Raw genomic sequence first — 15989 nt, forward strand, 5'->3', positions numbered from 1 at the left:
TTTGCCCTGTATGATCATACCCTACTATTATTCATATATTCGGGTATATTTCTATTTCTATTTATTTTCCAACTGCTAATGCTCTCTGTCAATCAATTCACAGACTGACCATTTCCAAAGACACCCATCTTCATGTCTGTCTTATATCCCCCTCCCTCTCTTCTGAACTTTCTTTCTCACCATCTTTCTTTCCTTTCTCTCCTCTTTTGTTTTGAGGAGTATTTATTCTCCCTTTATCATTTCTCTTAAATATAATTTCAAACGATTTTCTTTACTTTTCACAGACTGACCATTTCCAAAGACAAACTTTTTATAGTCCACTTCCTACCCCTTCCCTCTTTCATGTGCTTTTTCCTTCTCACCACGCTTACTTTCTGTCTCTCGTCTACTTTATATTTTGGAGAGTATTTATTTATTTATTTATTTATTCATTTATTTATTTATTATTAGTGTCTTTACTATTTCTCTTAACATGATTTTATTTTAAAATATTTTACTCTTTTTACTCTTTTACTCTCTTACTTGTTTCAGTCATTTGACTGCTGCCATGCTGGAGCACTGCCTTTAGTCGAGCAAATCGACACCAGGACTTGTATGTAAGCCTAGTACTTATTCTATCGGGGTCTTTTGCCGAACCGCTAAGTTACGGGGACGTAAACACACCAGCATCGGTTGTCAAGCGATGTTGGGGGGACAAACACAGACACGCAAACATATACACAAACACATACATATGTGTATATATATATATATATATATATATACATACGACAGGCTTCTTTCATTTTCCGTCTACCAAATCCACTGACAAGGCATTGGTCAGCCTGAGGCTATAGAAGACACTTGCCCAAGGCGCCACACAGTGGGACTGAACCCGGAACCATGTGGTTCGTAAGCAAGCTACTTACCACACAGCCACTCCTACGCCTATTTTGTTTTATCTTTATTCAGTTTTCCAGTTCAGTTCTTCTCATCTTTCATTCTTTCATTTTATAATTACAATATTGTCGTTTTCTCTCTCACATTTTTCTTTCTTTCTTCGTCTCCCTTTATCTTTCTCTGATCATATCTTTTTCATCCTTTCTTCTCAAAATTTTTATAAAATCTCGCGCCATCTGCCCAACTCAAGACATTAGGCGTATATAACGTGATGCAGTAAGATGTTCCCTGATGATCCGTTGTTGTTAAGAATCCATTCCACTTGAAACATCCAATGCAGTGTCGCAAAGAACTAGAATAGTGAAACGTCCGTTGGAACGAATAATCTAGCCTTGTGTTTATCGGAATTGGTCATGCATATATATGCGTGTGTGTGTGTGTTCGTGCAGGCGTAAATGTATTCGTAAATATTGACATACAGACTTAACATCGATAATTATTATTAAGATATTGCTCAAAAATATATTTTATCGCTGTCGAGCCTTTTGAGGGTTAGAGAGATGAGTAACAGGAAAAGATAATTAACGGAATTATAATTGTTGGAAGCTATAGCGACACGGTATACAATGTTTTGATTAGAAGATATTTCTAATTAAATGAAAGTCTCCGCCACATCACATCGCAATTCGAAGGCAAAGCATTTGAAATCCAAAAACGAGACATTGATAGGAAATCATTAATAAGCGAAAGATACAGTGAAGCCCTAGCAGTCTGAAAACATTTTAGGGGTTACTGATTGCATGGGACATATTTTCAGTTAAATTTAGAAACTTTTCTTTACAACCTTGATAATATGTAGCTGCCCGGTCAATATTGAAAAGAGACAGCAAATCATATACATACACACACGTGCATACATAGTTACAGAGATATATACATACAAACATACACACATAAATACCTACGTACAAATACATACATACGTACCTATACATACATACATACATACATACATACATACATACATACAAACAAACATACATACATACATAAATGTATGCATTCATGCATATATAATTAAACTGCCATGGTTGCTAGCTGCAAAGTGAAAGAACGAAGGAGAGTAGCATTACAGGGTTTGACAGGTAAATATATGAATCAGACACACAAACATTCACATGCACACACACGTACACACACACACGCGCGCGCACACACACACACACACACACACACACACACACACACACACCACACAGACGTCATACACAGAAGTATTTAGCAGCATTCAATATCCTTATTGTCGCTCGTAATTTACGTACCATGCAATTTTGATTTAGTTCTTTGTATTCCATTTGAGATTCTTGCTCACGTTCTCATAATTAATCGATCAATCATGTTCTGCTCTATTTTGAACAAACCTACACGTTGTATTATTATTTTTTCTTCCTTATTCAATGAATAATCACAAACATCTTTGTATAGAAATCAACTTCTGTCTGGGCAAATGATATTACAGCAAAGAAGCATTGAACTATATTCACGATAAGGTATGTAAGGGAATATTAGGGTGTGGATTTAGCTATAAGCATTTAAAATCCTTTTCAATTTAATACTATGATACATTGGTTGTTAGCTGCAAAGTGAAACAAGGATGACAAATATCATAATAGGTTTGGACATGTAAATATATAAATAACACACACACACATACACATACAGGCACGCACTCACACATGTGCACATTCTCTCACGCATAAAACCACGTTCAGTCTCCTTTATCTCTCTCGGAATTCATGTACCACGCAGATTTATTTAATATGTTTGTATTCGATTTGAAATGTTTCTTGAAATTCTCATAAATACTCTGCCCTATTTTAAACATACCCAGGCGTTGCCATGTAACATCAACCCTTAGGAACGAGAAATGCAGCAACAAAATCATTAGCAATAAAGTTTTGGTTGAACCTATTTTCATAGGTATACACGTACTTGCCGTGCTCCCTATCTACCTGCCTATATACATACACACACACATATATGCATACATACACACATACATGCATACATGCATACATAGATACACACATATTACATGCATTCATACATACATAAATACCTACCTACATGCACACATGCATGCATACATACATGCATATATATGTATACACTTTATTTTGTGTGTGTTCGTCTTCGGGTGTCTGAGCGACCTTCGATTTGGGTATATGTGTATATTTGTATAGATCTATCTTTTTCTCCCTGAAACAATATATTCTATTATTCATATATTCGGGAATATTTCTATTTCTATTTATTTTCCAACTGCTAATGCTCTCTGTCAATCAATTCACAGACTGACCATTTCCAAAGACACCCATCTTCATATATGTCTTACATCCCCCTCCCTCTCTTCTGTACTTTCTTTCTCACCATGTTTCTTTCCTTTCTCTCCTCTATTGTTTTGAGGAGTATTTATAACTCCCTTTATCATTTCTCTTAAATATAATATAATTTCAAACTATTTTCTTTACTTTTCACAGACTGATATTTCCTAAGATACCCTTTTTTTCTATTTCTCCTACATCCCCTCCCTCTCTCATGTGCTTCCTCTTTCTCTCCATGCTTCCTTTCTGTCTGTCATTGAGTCCCCGATGTCATATCTAATCTAACATAACAGCCTTAACAGCCATCAAACATAACAGCCATAGGAACGGTTTCAATAACATCTCTTATCTTTTCTTTGTTAATGATCTGAAGCAGTATGAGCCAAATATTAACCACGATAAAGAGCAACTGGATCTCATAATTCTTTTCTCAAAAGATATCGGAATGGAATTTGTTGTGTCCAAATGTAAACTTTGAGAGACAAAATTTGGTAACCTTTTTCCCCCTCTCCAACACATTAAACATTAACCACCTAGAAATACAGTCTCAGCTCTCTTGGAAAAGTTACAAATGTCTTGAACAGGATGAGAATGTCGGGTCCATTCATAAGGAGCGGACAAAATATAAGTTCTTGAAGAGGGTAAAAAACAATGGTCATCTGAACTCTCAGTTTACAACACGTGTACTGCTCCTTTGCAGTGCTTTTCCTCACACCTATACTATACGTTCTGAACTGGTCACTATCAGAACTCAGTGAGATGGATATAGATCCAATGAGCTGCTACGTGGTACAAAAACTTCAAATTCATTGGAGATTTTGATAGGCTATACTTCTCAAGCATGTATGGTGACCGTGGTCTCAAACACCAGCTTCTATAATGGCTGAGTCAATAAAAATGGAATCTACAATAATGAGGAAAGTACAAAAGATAAATTGATCATCCCCAAATAGAGAAACGAACTAGGATAATGCTTAAATTTGAGCTTTCAGCATTTAACACAATTATTTACTTCGGTAGTTAAGGTAGTATCTTAATAAATAAGACATTTATTATTAGTTGTAAGACTTCGAAGAGTGTCAACAATTAATCGTAAAATGCGAGTGACTGATTTTCATTTATTCTTTCATTCATGGAGAATATGAAACAGAAACATTTATGTAATGGTAATCCACTAGCAACCAACAATGACCAGTGTCCAGGAAAAATGCCGGCATTGCCCGTGCATGTGGTCCTTGCACCCACTGTTGGCTTCACAAAAGTTCACGCCCGCTTCGCCTCTCTACTGGACTGGGTATCAGAGAGTCGCCTCGTTGGCAATTGCACAACCTACAATCTTAGGTCCAATAAGGCTTCATAACACCTCACAGGCCCTCTTCACCACTCATCTTTGATGATCCAGAGAAAAACCAACGCAAGATATACAGTGCAACAACGGGTCGCAGGCCCGTTGTTGCACTGGATATGGAGGACCATACTCACAAGTGCAAACAAAAGATCTTCAAAATGTTCAATGCCGTTCCCTATATATCTTTAATTCAGAGTGACTTTCTCCCAGTGGTCTTCCAATTCACCGGACACCAACGCGGGATTTCTGAGATCCAGTACTGTTGCAAGATAGTTGTTGAACATACACAAGTTTCATCTGTCCTTTTGGCAAGTATTGTTTTTAGTCCTGCTGGGTTTCTAGTATCCCTCCTGATCAGGCAAGCCTAGTGGTGAAGCCGGTTGAGTCGTCCATTACTTGACCATGCAACAACTTCACTGGATTCCATGTTACTGGTAGCACTCATGAGAAACCTCACATGACACACACACACACCCACGCACACACACACACACACAGAGTATGAAATTTCTATGAAGAGATTTTCACTGAGTAATAAGTTGAAGGGGTGGGAAATATCAAACATATAGTAAAAGAAGGAAAATGCACACAATCTATATACTTTTAATATATTTTATAATAGAGTATTATCATAGTCTACCGGTTTCGCGTTTTGCTAATCATGGCTGGGAAATCGGTGGAAATACTGCAATTTCATAGCATTTTAAGGAGTTTTTAGTCCATTTTGTTTGCATTAGAGATTTGTTGTAAATGAACCAGTATGTCAAAAAATCTAAGGAGAGGTAATTGGTGATTGTTATTTCTCGCGGAACACTTTTTGTGGGTTACACTTTTTGGGGAGGGTAAATTTACCGTATTTATACTACGAAGTTGGTTATGCGTTAATGAATTAAAATATTTACAAAATCCAAAATTGGTTATGCCTTCATATCCAGATACGGTTTGTATTTTTCATTTTATTTAATCATTCTTATACAGAGATTGTTTTCTTGCACTTGTAGAAGGGGAAATTCCCTGCACATCTCTATTTGTTCGCTGAATGGTATGTATTTGCACCTTGGGAAATGAATCTTTTCTTTAGGAAATATAGTTCTCCGTCTAAGTGGCATCTTTGTTTGGCCTATATAGTTGTGTCGGCATCCTGAACAAGTTAATACATAAATAAAAAAAAACTTGGCAAGCACAAAGGAAATTAATCCTAATTGTAAATCCCTGTCGTTTTTTGAAGTGAATTCCGAACCAAATAAGTTGAAGTATGTATGTATGTTTGTATGTATACATGTATGTATGTATGTATGTATGTATGTATGTATGTATGTATGTATGTATGTATGTATGTATGTATGTATGTATGTTAGTATGTGTGTATGTATGTATGTATGTAGATAGATAGATAGATAGATAGATAGATAGATAGATAGATAGATAGATAGATAGGTAGATAGATAGATAGATAGGAACGTGGTTTGCCTCTGGGGAATAATTCGTCATCAAAAGGGAGATAATCTTTTCTTGGTTAGACAAACTTGAAGAACTTATATATTTAATTTTTTAGCTTAAAAGGTTTCCAAAAGGTTTCTTACACAAAATAGAACAAAGCTCCTAGATATTTTTTGCCGTTGGTAGCCGTGTACATAATTTCTTTATCTGTGAATTAAGGCTACCATTGGTTTCATGTTAAGAAAAGTAGGGAAATATCCTAGTGTCTAGACAATTTTTCAAGTCTATCACATGAAGGTGTTCGACTCCATTTTGGAAAACAGTCTTCTACTTGTATGTTGAGGTAGTACCTCAACATACTAGTGGAAGGAAACCATGCTCACAACAAAAACAAACCAGTAATGTACAATAACTAGCCATTGATCCATTGTTTTACTGTGTATGTATATCTCTGTCTATGTCTCTATGTATCTCTGAGGATGAGGATGAGTGTGCGTGTGTGTATATAGGTATAGCTATACTTTTGTATATGTGTGTGTGTCTATGTACATGTGCTTATGTCTGTATAGCCATATATGCTGTTGACATACAATCTTTGCATTAGTTGAGCGTCATATAATAAATAATATTTTTCTGTTCTTTGACAAAACATGTGAAAGTTATATTGAACGTTCTTGATTGGCTGGTAAATTATGTATCAATTATTATTATATAAATGATGAGGTTAATGTTCAAATTAATATTTAAATATATTTTGTATATTCAGAATTTTCTAATATGTATATTGGTTCTATATTTAGAAATATGCCTTTGTTCTGAATCTAACTTGATATAGGTTAATGATCTGACAATGATGTATATATAATCATATCAAAGGGAAATGGAATTTAATTAAGATTATAAACATTTAATCAAAATTTACATTTCCAGTGGTCTAACGTGTAAGAAAATTAGTCAAAAAGACTATATATTAGTCATACGATATATTGTATATTTAAACACAAGGAATCATGACTACTATATATATATATATATATATATATATATATATATATATATATATATACCGAGGGAGAAAGAGAGAGAGAGAGAAGGTCAAGTCAATCTCTGTCTCTCTTGCTTACTCTTGTGGTTTCGACCACGAACCCACAAGTGTAAACAAGGGAGACAGAGACAGGCAGAAACAAGGAAAATGCCTCTTGTATTTGAATACTATGGAAATATTCTTTTAAGATACTTTTCATTTAATTTTTTCCAAATTTCCATGCTTGCAGCTGAAAAAGTTTCAATGAACGAAACCGGTACTGAAATGTTTTTTATAAAATTATTTTAGCATTTTCTATCTTGACTTTTTTCCACATATGTGTGTGTGTGTGTAAATATATATATATATATATATATATATATATATATATATATATATGTATATATATACATTTATATATGTATATGCATATATGTGTATATATGTGTATTTATGGGTGTATATGTATCTGAATGGGTGTGTATGTATATGTATGCATGAATTTATATATATGTATATGTGTCTGGGTGTATTTATGTTTATGTCTATGAGTGGGGGTTTAGTTGTCGATATATGTTAATCATATTTATATAGACAACTATATAAAGTAGAATTTAGAAATATTAACTTATACTATAATTAAAGTAAGGTTAACAATTAGTAAAGAATATTCGGTTTACGGAGCATAATGTCATGCACAGTTTTTGTTTGTATACTATTGCTAAGCGTAATAATTTAGATTAGTCATTTTGTTTGAAGTGTATTCTATCTACCTCCTACACACACGCAGATTCCTGAAAGCGAAAATGCTCCTAACGGTTTAATAGAGATTTGCGTTATTTTTATTTACCAAAATGTTGTAACAAGGAACTTTCTCTTAAGTTCCCTGATGAAGCTGTTTTCCTAAATGCATTGTATTGATTAATTATTTAATTATTTAATCATTTAATTATATAATCATAAACGGATATGCTCTTGGTAAATTAGCTGAAAGATGTGTCGGATATTTTATTTACTTATTAATCTTTTGTGAACTTTATAGATATTAGGAGAAATAAATAATTAATTGCTATACCACTTTTCCATTGTGAACTTTATTTTATGCACACAGACACAGACATATACACATACACACTCAGACACACACACACACACACACACGCACCACACACACACACACACACACACACATATATATATATATATACACATATGAGGGTTTACCCGAAAGAAACCGGAATTTTACAATATTATTGTATTCATATAGTTTTACATGTTTACACTTTTATTGCCTTCAAAGTATTTCTACATTATTTACATTTGGCGGATATTTGTCCTCATCTTCTTTCTTGTTAACACAACGTTTCGGCTGATATACTCTCCAGCCTTCATCAGGTGTCTTGGGGAAATTTCGAACCTGGGTTCTCATTCCTAAGGTATTTTTCAATGTTGTTATTATTATTATTATTGAGTGAGAGAGCAGTGCATGCCATCAAAGTGACACTGGGGTAAAATATACGAAGCCCAATATACCCATCATGACTACCCGTCTGATAAGGGTACACCAGGCACATGCATCACAACCATATGTGCGCGACATGGTGATCTCATATCAAGATAAACAGCACATGACCTTGTAGGTGGGGCCCAGTTAGAATTTTCTTCAGGTTGAGTAGCCCATCCCGCTCAAAAGGTCCCTGAATAAGGGTTGTTTAAGGATGTTGAAAGAACCACCCATGTTTCCAGAGGTGAATTATTCAAATCCCAAAGAATCCCTCTCAACACATGGCTATGATGCTCCCCCACTACTTCTGCTCGTGATCAGAGATGCACATATCGTCAGCCACTAAGGGACATGCTCAACTAGTTAAGGTCAAACAACTGACAAGCAAATCTGTGGTATTGAGCAGAATATTTGCTGTAGCCCATCTTTTATACCAAGACAAAACAATGTACATGATAACACTTCCAATCAGTTAAGATCAGAAGCCATGAGAGCCACTGCCTGGTACTGCATCAGAGCTATTATTATTATTATTATTATTATTATTATTATTATCATTATTATTCAGTAGTTTTATTTTTATAGCGTGCTTTCACTTCACTACCGAGCGCAGCTCTGTGTGCCTTGGGTATGTGCTTTGATTTGTTGTGATGCTCTGATGGTTATTGTATGGAAAGTATTCTGCGTAGGATGTATGCAGTGCCTAGTAGTGCAATTTTCTGTATGTTATATGTGTTTGTAAGTCCTGGTGTTTTTGTTATGTATTTGTCTGATTATTTTTTTATCATGCCTAATGCACCTACTATGATAGGAATTGTTTCTGTCTTCAGATTCCACCTTCTAGTTACCTCTATTTCCAGGTCTTTGTATTTTGAGAGTTTCTCCATTTCTCTTAGAGACACGTTGTCATCTGCCGGTATTGATACATCAATTAGAAAGCATTTTTTTCTTCATGATCTCTGACAACTATACCTGGTCTGTTTGCCTTAATTTCTCTATCTGTGTGTATCGGCATATCCCAGAGTATGGTTGCTTTCTCGTTTTCTGTGACCTTTTCTGACGTGTGCCTATACCATCTTTTTTCTGTTGTTATTCCATAATGTTGGCATAGCTTCCAATGTATGTAGGTTCCAACTCTGTCATGTCTGTGAATATATTCCTTCTTAGCCAGGACTGGGCAGCTAGAGATAATTTGATTTATTGTTTCTTGTCCATCTCCACATATTCTGCAGTTACTTGAAATATTTCGTTTCATTACATGTTTTTGGTAATTTCTGGTGAGGAGGCTTTGGTCTTGTGCTGCAATTAAAAATCCCTCTGTTTCTGCTTTGAGTCCTGAGCTTCTCAACCATTGCTGGGATTTTCTTTGTCTATTTCTTTTGCGTTTAGTTTAGTCCAGTATTTACCATGAAGGGGCTTTTCTTGCCATCGTTTTATCATGGCTCGTTGCTGTTCTATTTTTAGTTTGGATTTTATTTGTTTTATAGCTTTTGTTGTTTCTTCTTCTTCTTCTTTTCTTCTCTTCTTCTTCTTCTTCTTCTCTTCATCGTCTTCTTATTATTCTTCTTCTTCTTCATCTTCTTCTTCATCTTTTCTTCTTCTTCTTCTTCTTCTTCTTCTTCATCGTCTTCTTCTTATTCTTCTTCTTCTTCATCTTCTTCTTCATCTTCTTCTCTTCTTCTTCTTCTTCTTCTTCTTCTTCTTCTTCTTCTTCTTCTTCATATTTATTAGGTGGTATGATTTCCTGTTTGTATTTGTCAGCTTCCTTAAATACTGAGAACAGTTTTTTGTTTTGCTCGTGTTTTGCCGCTATTTGTATCAGTCTTCCTTCCTTCTGAAGTAGATATTTTTGCAGTCCTATGGTGGTTATTTTATAGTAGTTTTCCAGCTGTATAAGGCCCCTACCACCTTCTATACGTTGTATATATAGTCTTTTCTATGTCAGATTTTGGGTGATGCATCCTAGATCCTGTCATTATTTTTCTTGTTTTCCTATCTATTTTGGTCAGTTCATTTCGTGTCCAGTTAAGGATATTGTAGCTGTAACTTATAACTGGGACAGCTAAAGTGTTAATACCTATTATCTTGTTTTTAGCATTGAGCTCTGTTTTTAGTATTGATCTAACTCGTCTATAATATTCTTTTTTATTTCTCTTTCATTTGTGTATGTTGTGTCTTATCTAGTTCATGGATTCCCAAGTATTTGTAAGTTTGGCTTTGGTCTAATTCTTTTATTTCATTGGTTTTATCTAGTGTGATGTTGCTACTCTTAACTAGTTTTCCTCTTTTCATGGTTACTTTGGCGCATTTTTCTAATCCAAATTTCATATCTATTTCTTTGGTAAATCCATGAACTGTCTTTAATAGTGTTTCCAGCTGTTTGTCATTTGCAGCGTATAGTTTTAGGTCATCCATATATAAAAGGTGGCCGATCGTTTTGCCGTAACATTTATATCCGCATCCAGTTCTATGTGCGATTTGTATACTATCGTTCAAGACTTTGATGCGATGTATTTTTATTTTTATTATTGGTGTATCTCTTTGCTATCTTATTGGACTATTCCTACTCGATACGTTGGGCATGATCTTTCCTGACGTATACTTCGCCATTTACAAAGACGATGCCCTCGGCTTAACTGCTAATACCAATGGACCAGCACAGGATCGGTTTAGGAAGGACGATATCTTAGCATGACTTAACATGACTACAGACTTAGCATGACTACAGACACCAACCTGACGGTTGTCAATTTCCTAGGTGTATCCTTAGATCTAAATAAGAACATTTATAAGCCTTATAGGAAGCCCAACGATAGACTTAGTTATGTTAATGTGGATTCTTGCCATCCCCCCGTACTGTTTAAAAATTTAGTTAAAAACTGTAGCAAAAGATTTTCTAGCCTCTCCTCCGATAGGGACATTTTTAATAGCGTTTGAAAAGATAAAAGATATAAAAGATAGTGGTTTTGGCGAGGAAATAACCTAAACACCTGCCACCAGTCCAATAATAAAGAAGAGGAAACATAGGAATAGGAAAACTATCTGGTTCACACACCCCTACTCACCCGAGGTGAGCTTCAATATAGGCAAGTATTTCTTAGCACTGATAGACGTGTTCCAGTCAACCATACTTACAGAAAGCTCTTCAATAGACATAACTTAAAAATCAGTTTCAGCTCAACTACCAATTTTAAAAATATAATCGCACACAACCCACAAAAATCACAATACAAAACCAGCTGTTCATGCAGGGATAACAATTTGTGCCCGCTAAATGGAGCTTGCATGACCAAGACCATCATTTATGAAGCCACCGTGGAATCTATATCCACTAAGGACACGGTTTCGATGAAGAAATACATAGGCCTTACAGAGGGTAGTTTCAAGGCCAGGTTCGATAATCACACCTTGAGCTTCAGGCACTGGGATAAAAGGAAAACGACCAAATTATCCAGTCATATATGGTCATTAAAGGATAAAGGTGTCAGTTACAACATTCATTAGAAGATCTTAGCCAAGTTTAAACCCTACACCAACGGCAGTGGAAAGTGTGGTCTTTGTGATATGGAAAGATGGCTCATCTGGAAAAAGCATCTTAGACCCCGCTACATGTCTGGATTCAAGAATTGAACTTTTCGGATCATGCCCATACGTGGCTCAATATTTGTTACGTTTTTGGTCCTGCCGAGATTACAGATAGGACTTGCTTTCTATATTGTGTTCACGTACAAGCTTTTTATCTCTTTATAATTTTTACTTATATTTCTTATATATTTTTATATATATTTATATATCATTTATATGTATTTTTTACATATCTATAGAGATAGTTTTATAGGTTTATTGCTCATATATTTTTTACTCATAATTTTTCCTTATTCTACCTTCCACCCTGCATTTTACCTGTGCGTATATAGACGTGTATATGGAATCGTTTGTGCGTGCGTATAGATGTGTGCGTGTGTGTTGATATGTGCATATATAGATGTGTGTGTGTGCGTGCATGCGAGTATGTGCTTATATAGACGCGTGTGTGTGCGTGCATACGGGTATGTGCGTATATAGATGTGTGTACGAACCTAGTTGGTGCGCATGTGTGTATGGCGAATGGTGTGGGTGAGAATGTGCACGTTTCAAGTGAGGGTGAATGAGTGTATACTTATAGGTGCATGTGCGTGGGTGTGAGGACGCGCATGTGTAGGTATGGACATGCGTGCTTACGCGAATACTATGAACATTTTACCCCCTTACTTTTATTCCCTCCCCTCACTTAGCGGTCATTCAAATAGCTCTTTTGTCTTAATAACGGTCAATCACACAGTAATTTCCCTTTGTTTAATGGTTATTTTCATAGCGTTTCTTCTGATGGCCGGATAACTGAAGAGATGGCGGCGTGGCTTTCTACCCCGACATCCGAAATTCGGATTTTTATCACGGCTAGCAAATAATTGTCACATATTACAATTATATATATATATATATATAGACACATACATGCATACATGCATACATACATACATACATACATACATACATACATACATATATACATACATACATACGTACATACATACATACATACATACATACATACATACATACATACATACATACATACATACATCATAGCTGCACCCTCGTTACACGAGAAAAGCCATTTCCAAAAAGACTTACTGAAATGATTCATTGTTGATGCCATGTGATGCGCTTATATGACTTTTAAGCCCAACCAAACTTTTACACATTTTATTACATACTGCACAACTGTGCTGGCTGGCAGCAGAAACAAGTGCCACCATATTCACTCTCTTAACGTGTCTTTCCAGACCTCCAGATGAGAGGCACTCTCTTCCACATTTCACACATGTTCCGTTGTGAATTTTAATAGCCACATCACTGTTTATCATGGGTCGATTCCTGTAAGATTTTTGATGGCTCACCAGGCCTGCACGAGTCAAATACCTCTTCCCACAAACCGCACACACACAAACACAAACACACACACACCACACACACACACACACACACACACACACACACACACACACACACACACACACACACAAAGCAACACTCTCTCACTTTCCACTGGTTCCCTCCTTCTAAACTCCCTTCTAATTATCTCATACTTCATTCTCTCCCCCTCGAACCTTGAACAACCATTATGCACTATCTTCTTCCATCCATCGCGGTCTTGTGCCTCCCTCTCTCAATCACCAGCTGTAATTCCTGTCTGTATTAGAGCATTCTTAAGGCAATCCTTAAATCTTAGTTTAGGCTCATGTGCTGGTCTCCTGCCGTCTTCCAGCTCACTACACAATAGCTGCTTGGGTAGTCGCTCATCACTCATCCTTACCAAATATCTTCCGACTCCAACCTCAAAGTTTTTTACAAAATCTTTGATTCTGTACTTCTACTGCCACTCCTCTCAAGCAGCGCCACATTACTCATGGCCATTTTTCCAGTTTATCCCCAAACCTTTTCTCAGACAGTATTCATGGTATCATTCCAATGACTTACATGCCTACATTAAACAACCCATGCCTCACCTCACTCCCCTATAACAAAGATGGGAGGTCGCACGTGTTATATACCTTAACTTTAATTTATATTATGTTTTTTCTACAGACGACTATCTAGTCTACCAAAAGCACTACTAGCCCTGCTGATTCTGTATGAAATGCTATCATGAAGACCAGCAGCGCTCAAGGTACTTCCTAAATAAATAAGTCTAGGTGCAGCCTCCAACTTTTGACTATTCACAGTTATAAAATGTTCCACATACATTTTGTGGGAGTGGGCTGGTACTTCATAACAGTTTTTTTTTTAGATTGATCGTTAGACCAAATGCTGCACATGCTGCAGAAATCGCATTCACAATATGCTGCATATCTTTCTGGGAATGTTCCAACAGGTCACAATCATCTTTCCTTTTGGCACAGAGTCTTTTGAGATTGAACAGCTTTCCTCTTGTCCTATATCTTATATAGATGATAAACTTGCCTTCTATCTATCACTTAACAGTGATTATACGCAGCGTTACTCATGATGACAAAGTTGTCATTTTAGGTGATTTTAATGTACGCGTTGGTGCAGATTTGTAGACCTGAGGTGTCTTAGGAAAGCATAGCGTTGGGAGTTCCAACAATAATGGTTTATTACTGTTATATATGTGCGTAGAGATGGATTTGTGTATCATGAATACAATGTTTCAACGAAAGAGTAAGTGTAAAACAACATGGATGCACCCTGGTTCTAAGAAATGGTACCTTGTAGATTACATCCTCTCCAGGAAACGAGGTACTAGGGGCTTTGCTATACTACGATTGATGTGTGGTGCAGAGTGCTTGATTGATCATAAGCTTTTGTGTGCCAAGGTGAATTTTGCTCTCAAGCCTAAGGTTAGAGCAAATAATGACATGTTACCTAATCGGATTGATGTCAATAAACTTAAGACTCCATCAGTACGCAATGAGTTTGTGATGGGAGTTGTGATGGAATTTGTCCTGTGGTGGAAGCTGGAAGTCATTCAAAGAAAGAGTGTACAAGATTTGTAGTAACATTCTTGGGTTTGTTGCAAAAAAGACACCGAGATTGGTTTGACTATAATGATGAAGAAGTTAGTTTTGTCTTAGAGGAGAAGCAAAAGGCATTTAACATGTTGCAAAATATTGACCTGTCAGCAATCAGGACAGTGGCTACACACTTCAAGGCAGTAAAAGCAACAGTGCAGACGAAGCTGAGGATGATGCAGGAAAATTGATGGAGTGATAGATGCAATGAAATCCAAGAAGTTTCAAATATTAACAATTCCAAACTTTTTTACTCTCTCTCTCTCACTCTCTCTCTCCTTTCTCTCTCTCTCCCTCTCTCTCCTCTCTCTCTCTCTCTCTCTCTCTCTCTCTCTCTCTCTCTCTCTCTCTCTCTCTCTCTCTCTCAAAGGTTGCGCCGCTTCGGAGCGAGGATGGTACAGAATTATTAACAAATCCTAAAGATGTTGTTGGGAGATGGAAAGAACATTTTGACGATTTGCTCAATAGACCTACTAAAGTTGACCTCTCTTTTCTTGATAATATATCTGGGAGACCAATAAAACATCTTATAGCAGAAGTTCCAAACCTGGTTGAAATAAAAGCAGCTATCAGGAAATTGAACAATAGAAATGCACATGGCATGGATGGACTAGGTACAGAGATATATAAATATGGTGGTGATCATCACTGTACAATGTTGACGGATGTGATTCAGAGGGTTTGGCATAGTGAAGAGGTTCCTCCGGATTGGCGTGAAGCAACTATGGAAACGATGTCTGTGATAATTATCGCGGTATCTGTTAGTTGTTGCTGGAAAGGCCCTTTGTAGAGTAATGCTGGACAGATTGTTTCTGCACATTGCTGATGAGGTTCTACC

Source organism: Octopus sinensis, linkage group LG17 (assembly GCF_006345805.1).
Source record: "Octopus sinensis linkage group LG17, ASM634580v1, whole genome shotgun sequence".
In the NCBI taxonomy this organism is placed as follows: Eukaryota; Metazoa; Mollusca; class Cephalopoda; order Octopoda; family Octopodidae; genus Octopus; species Octopus sinensis.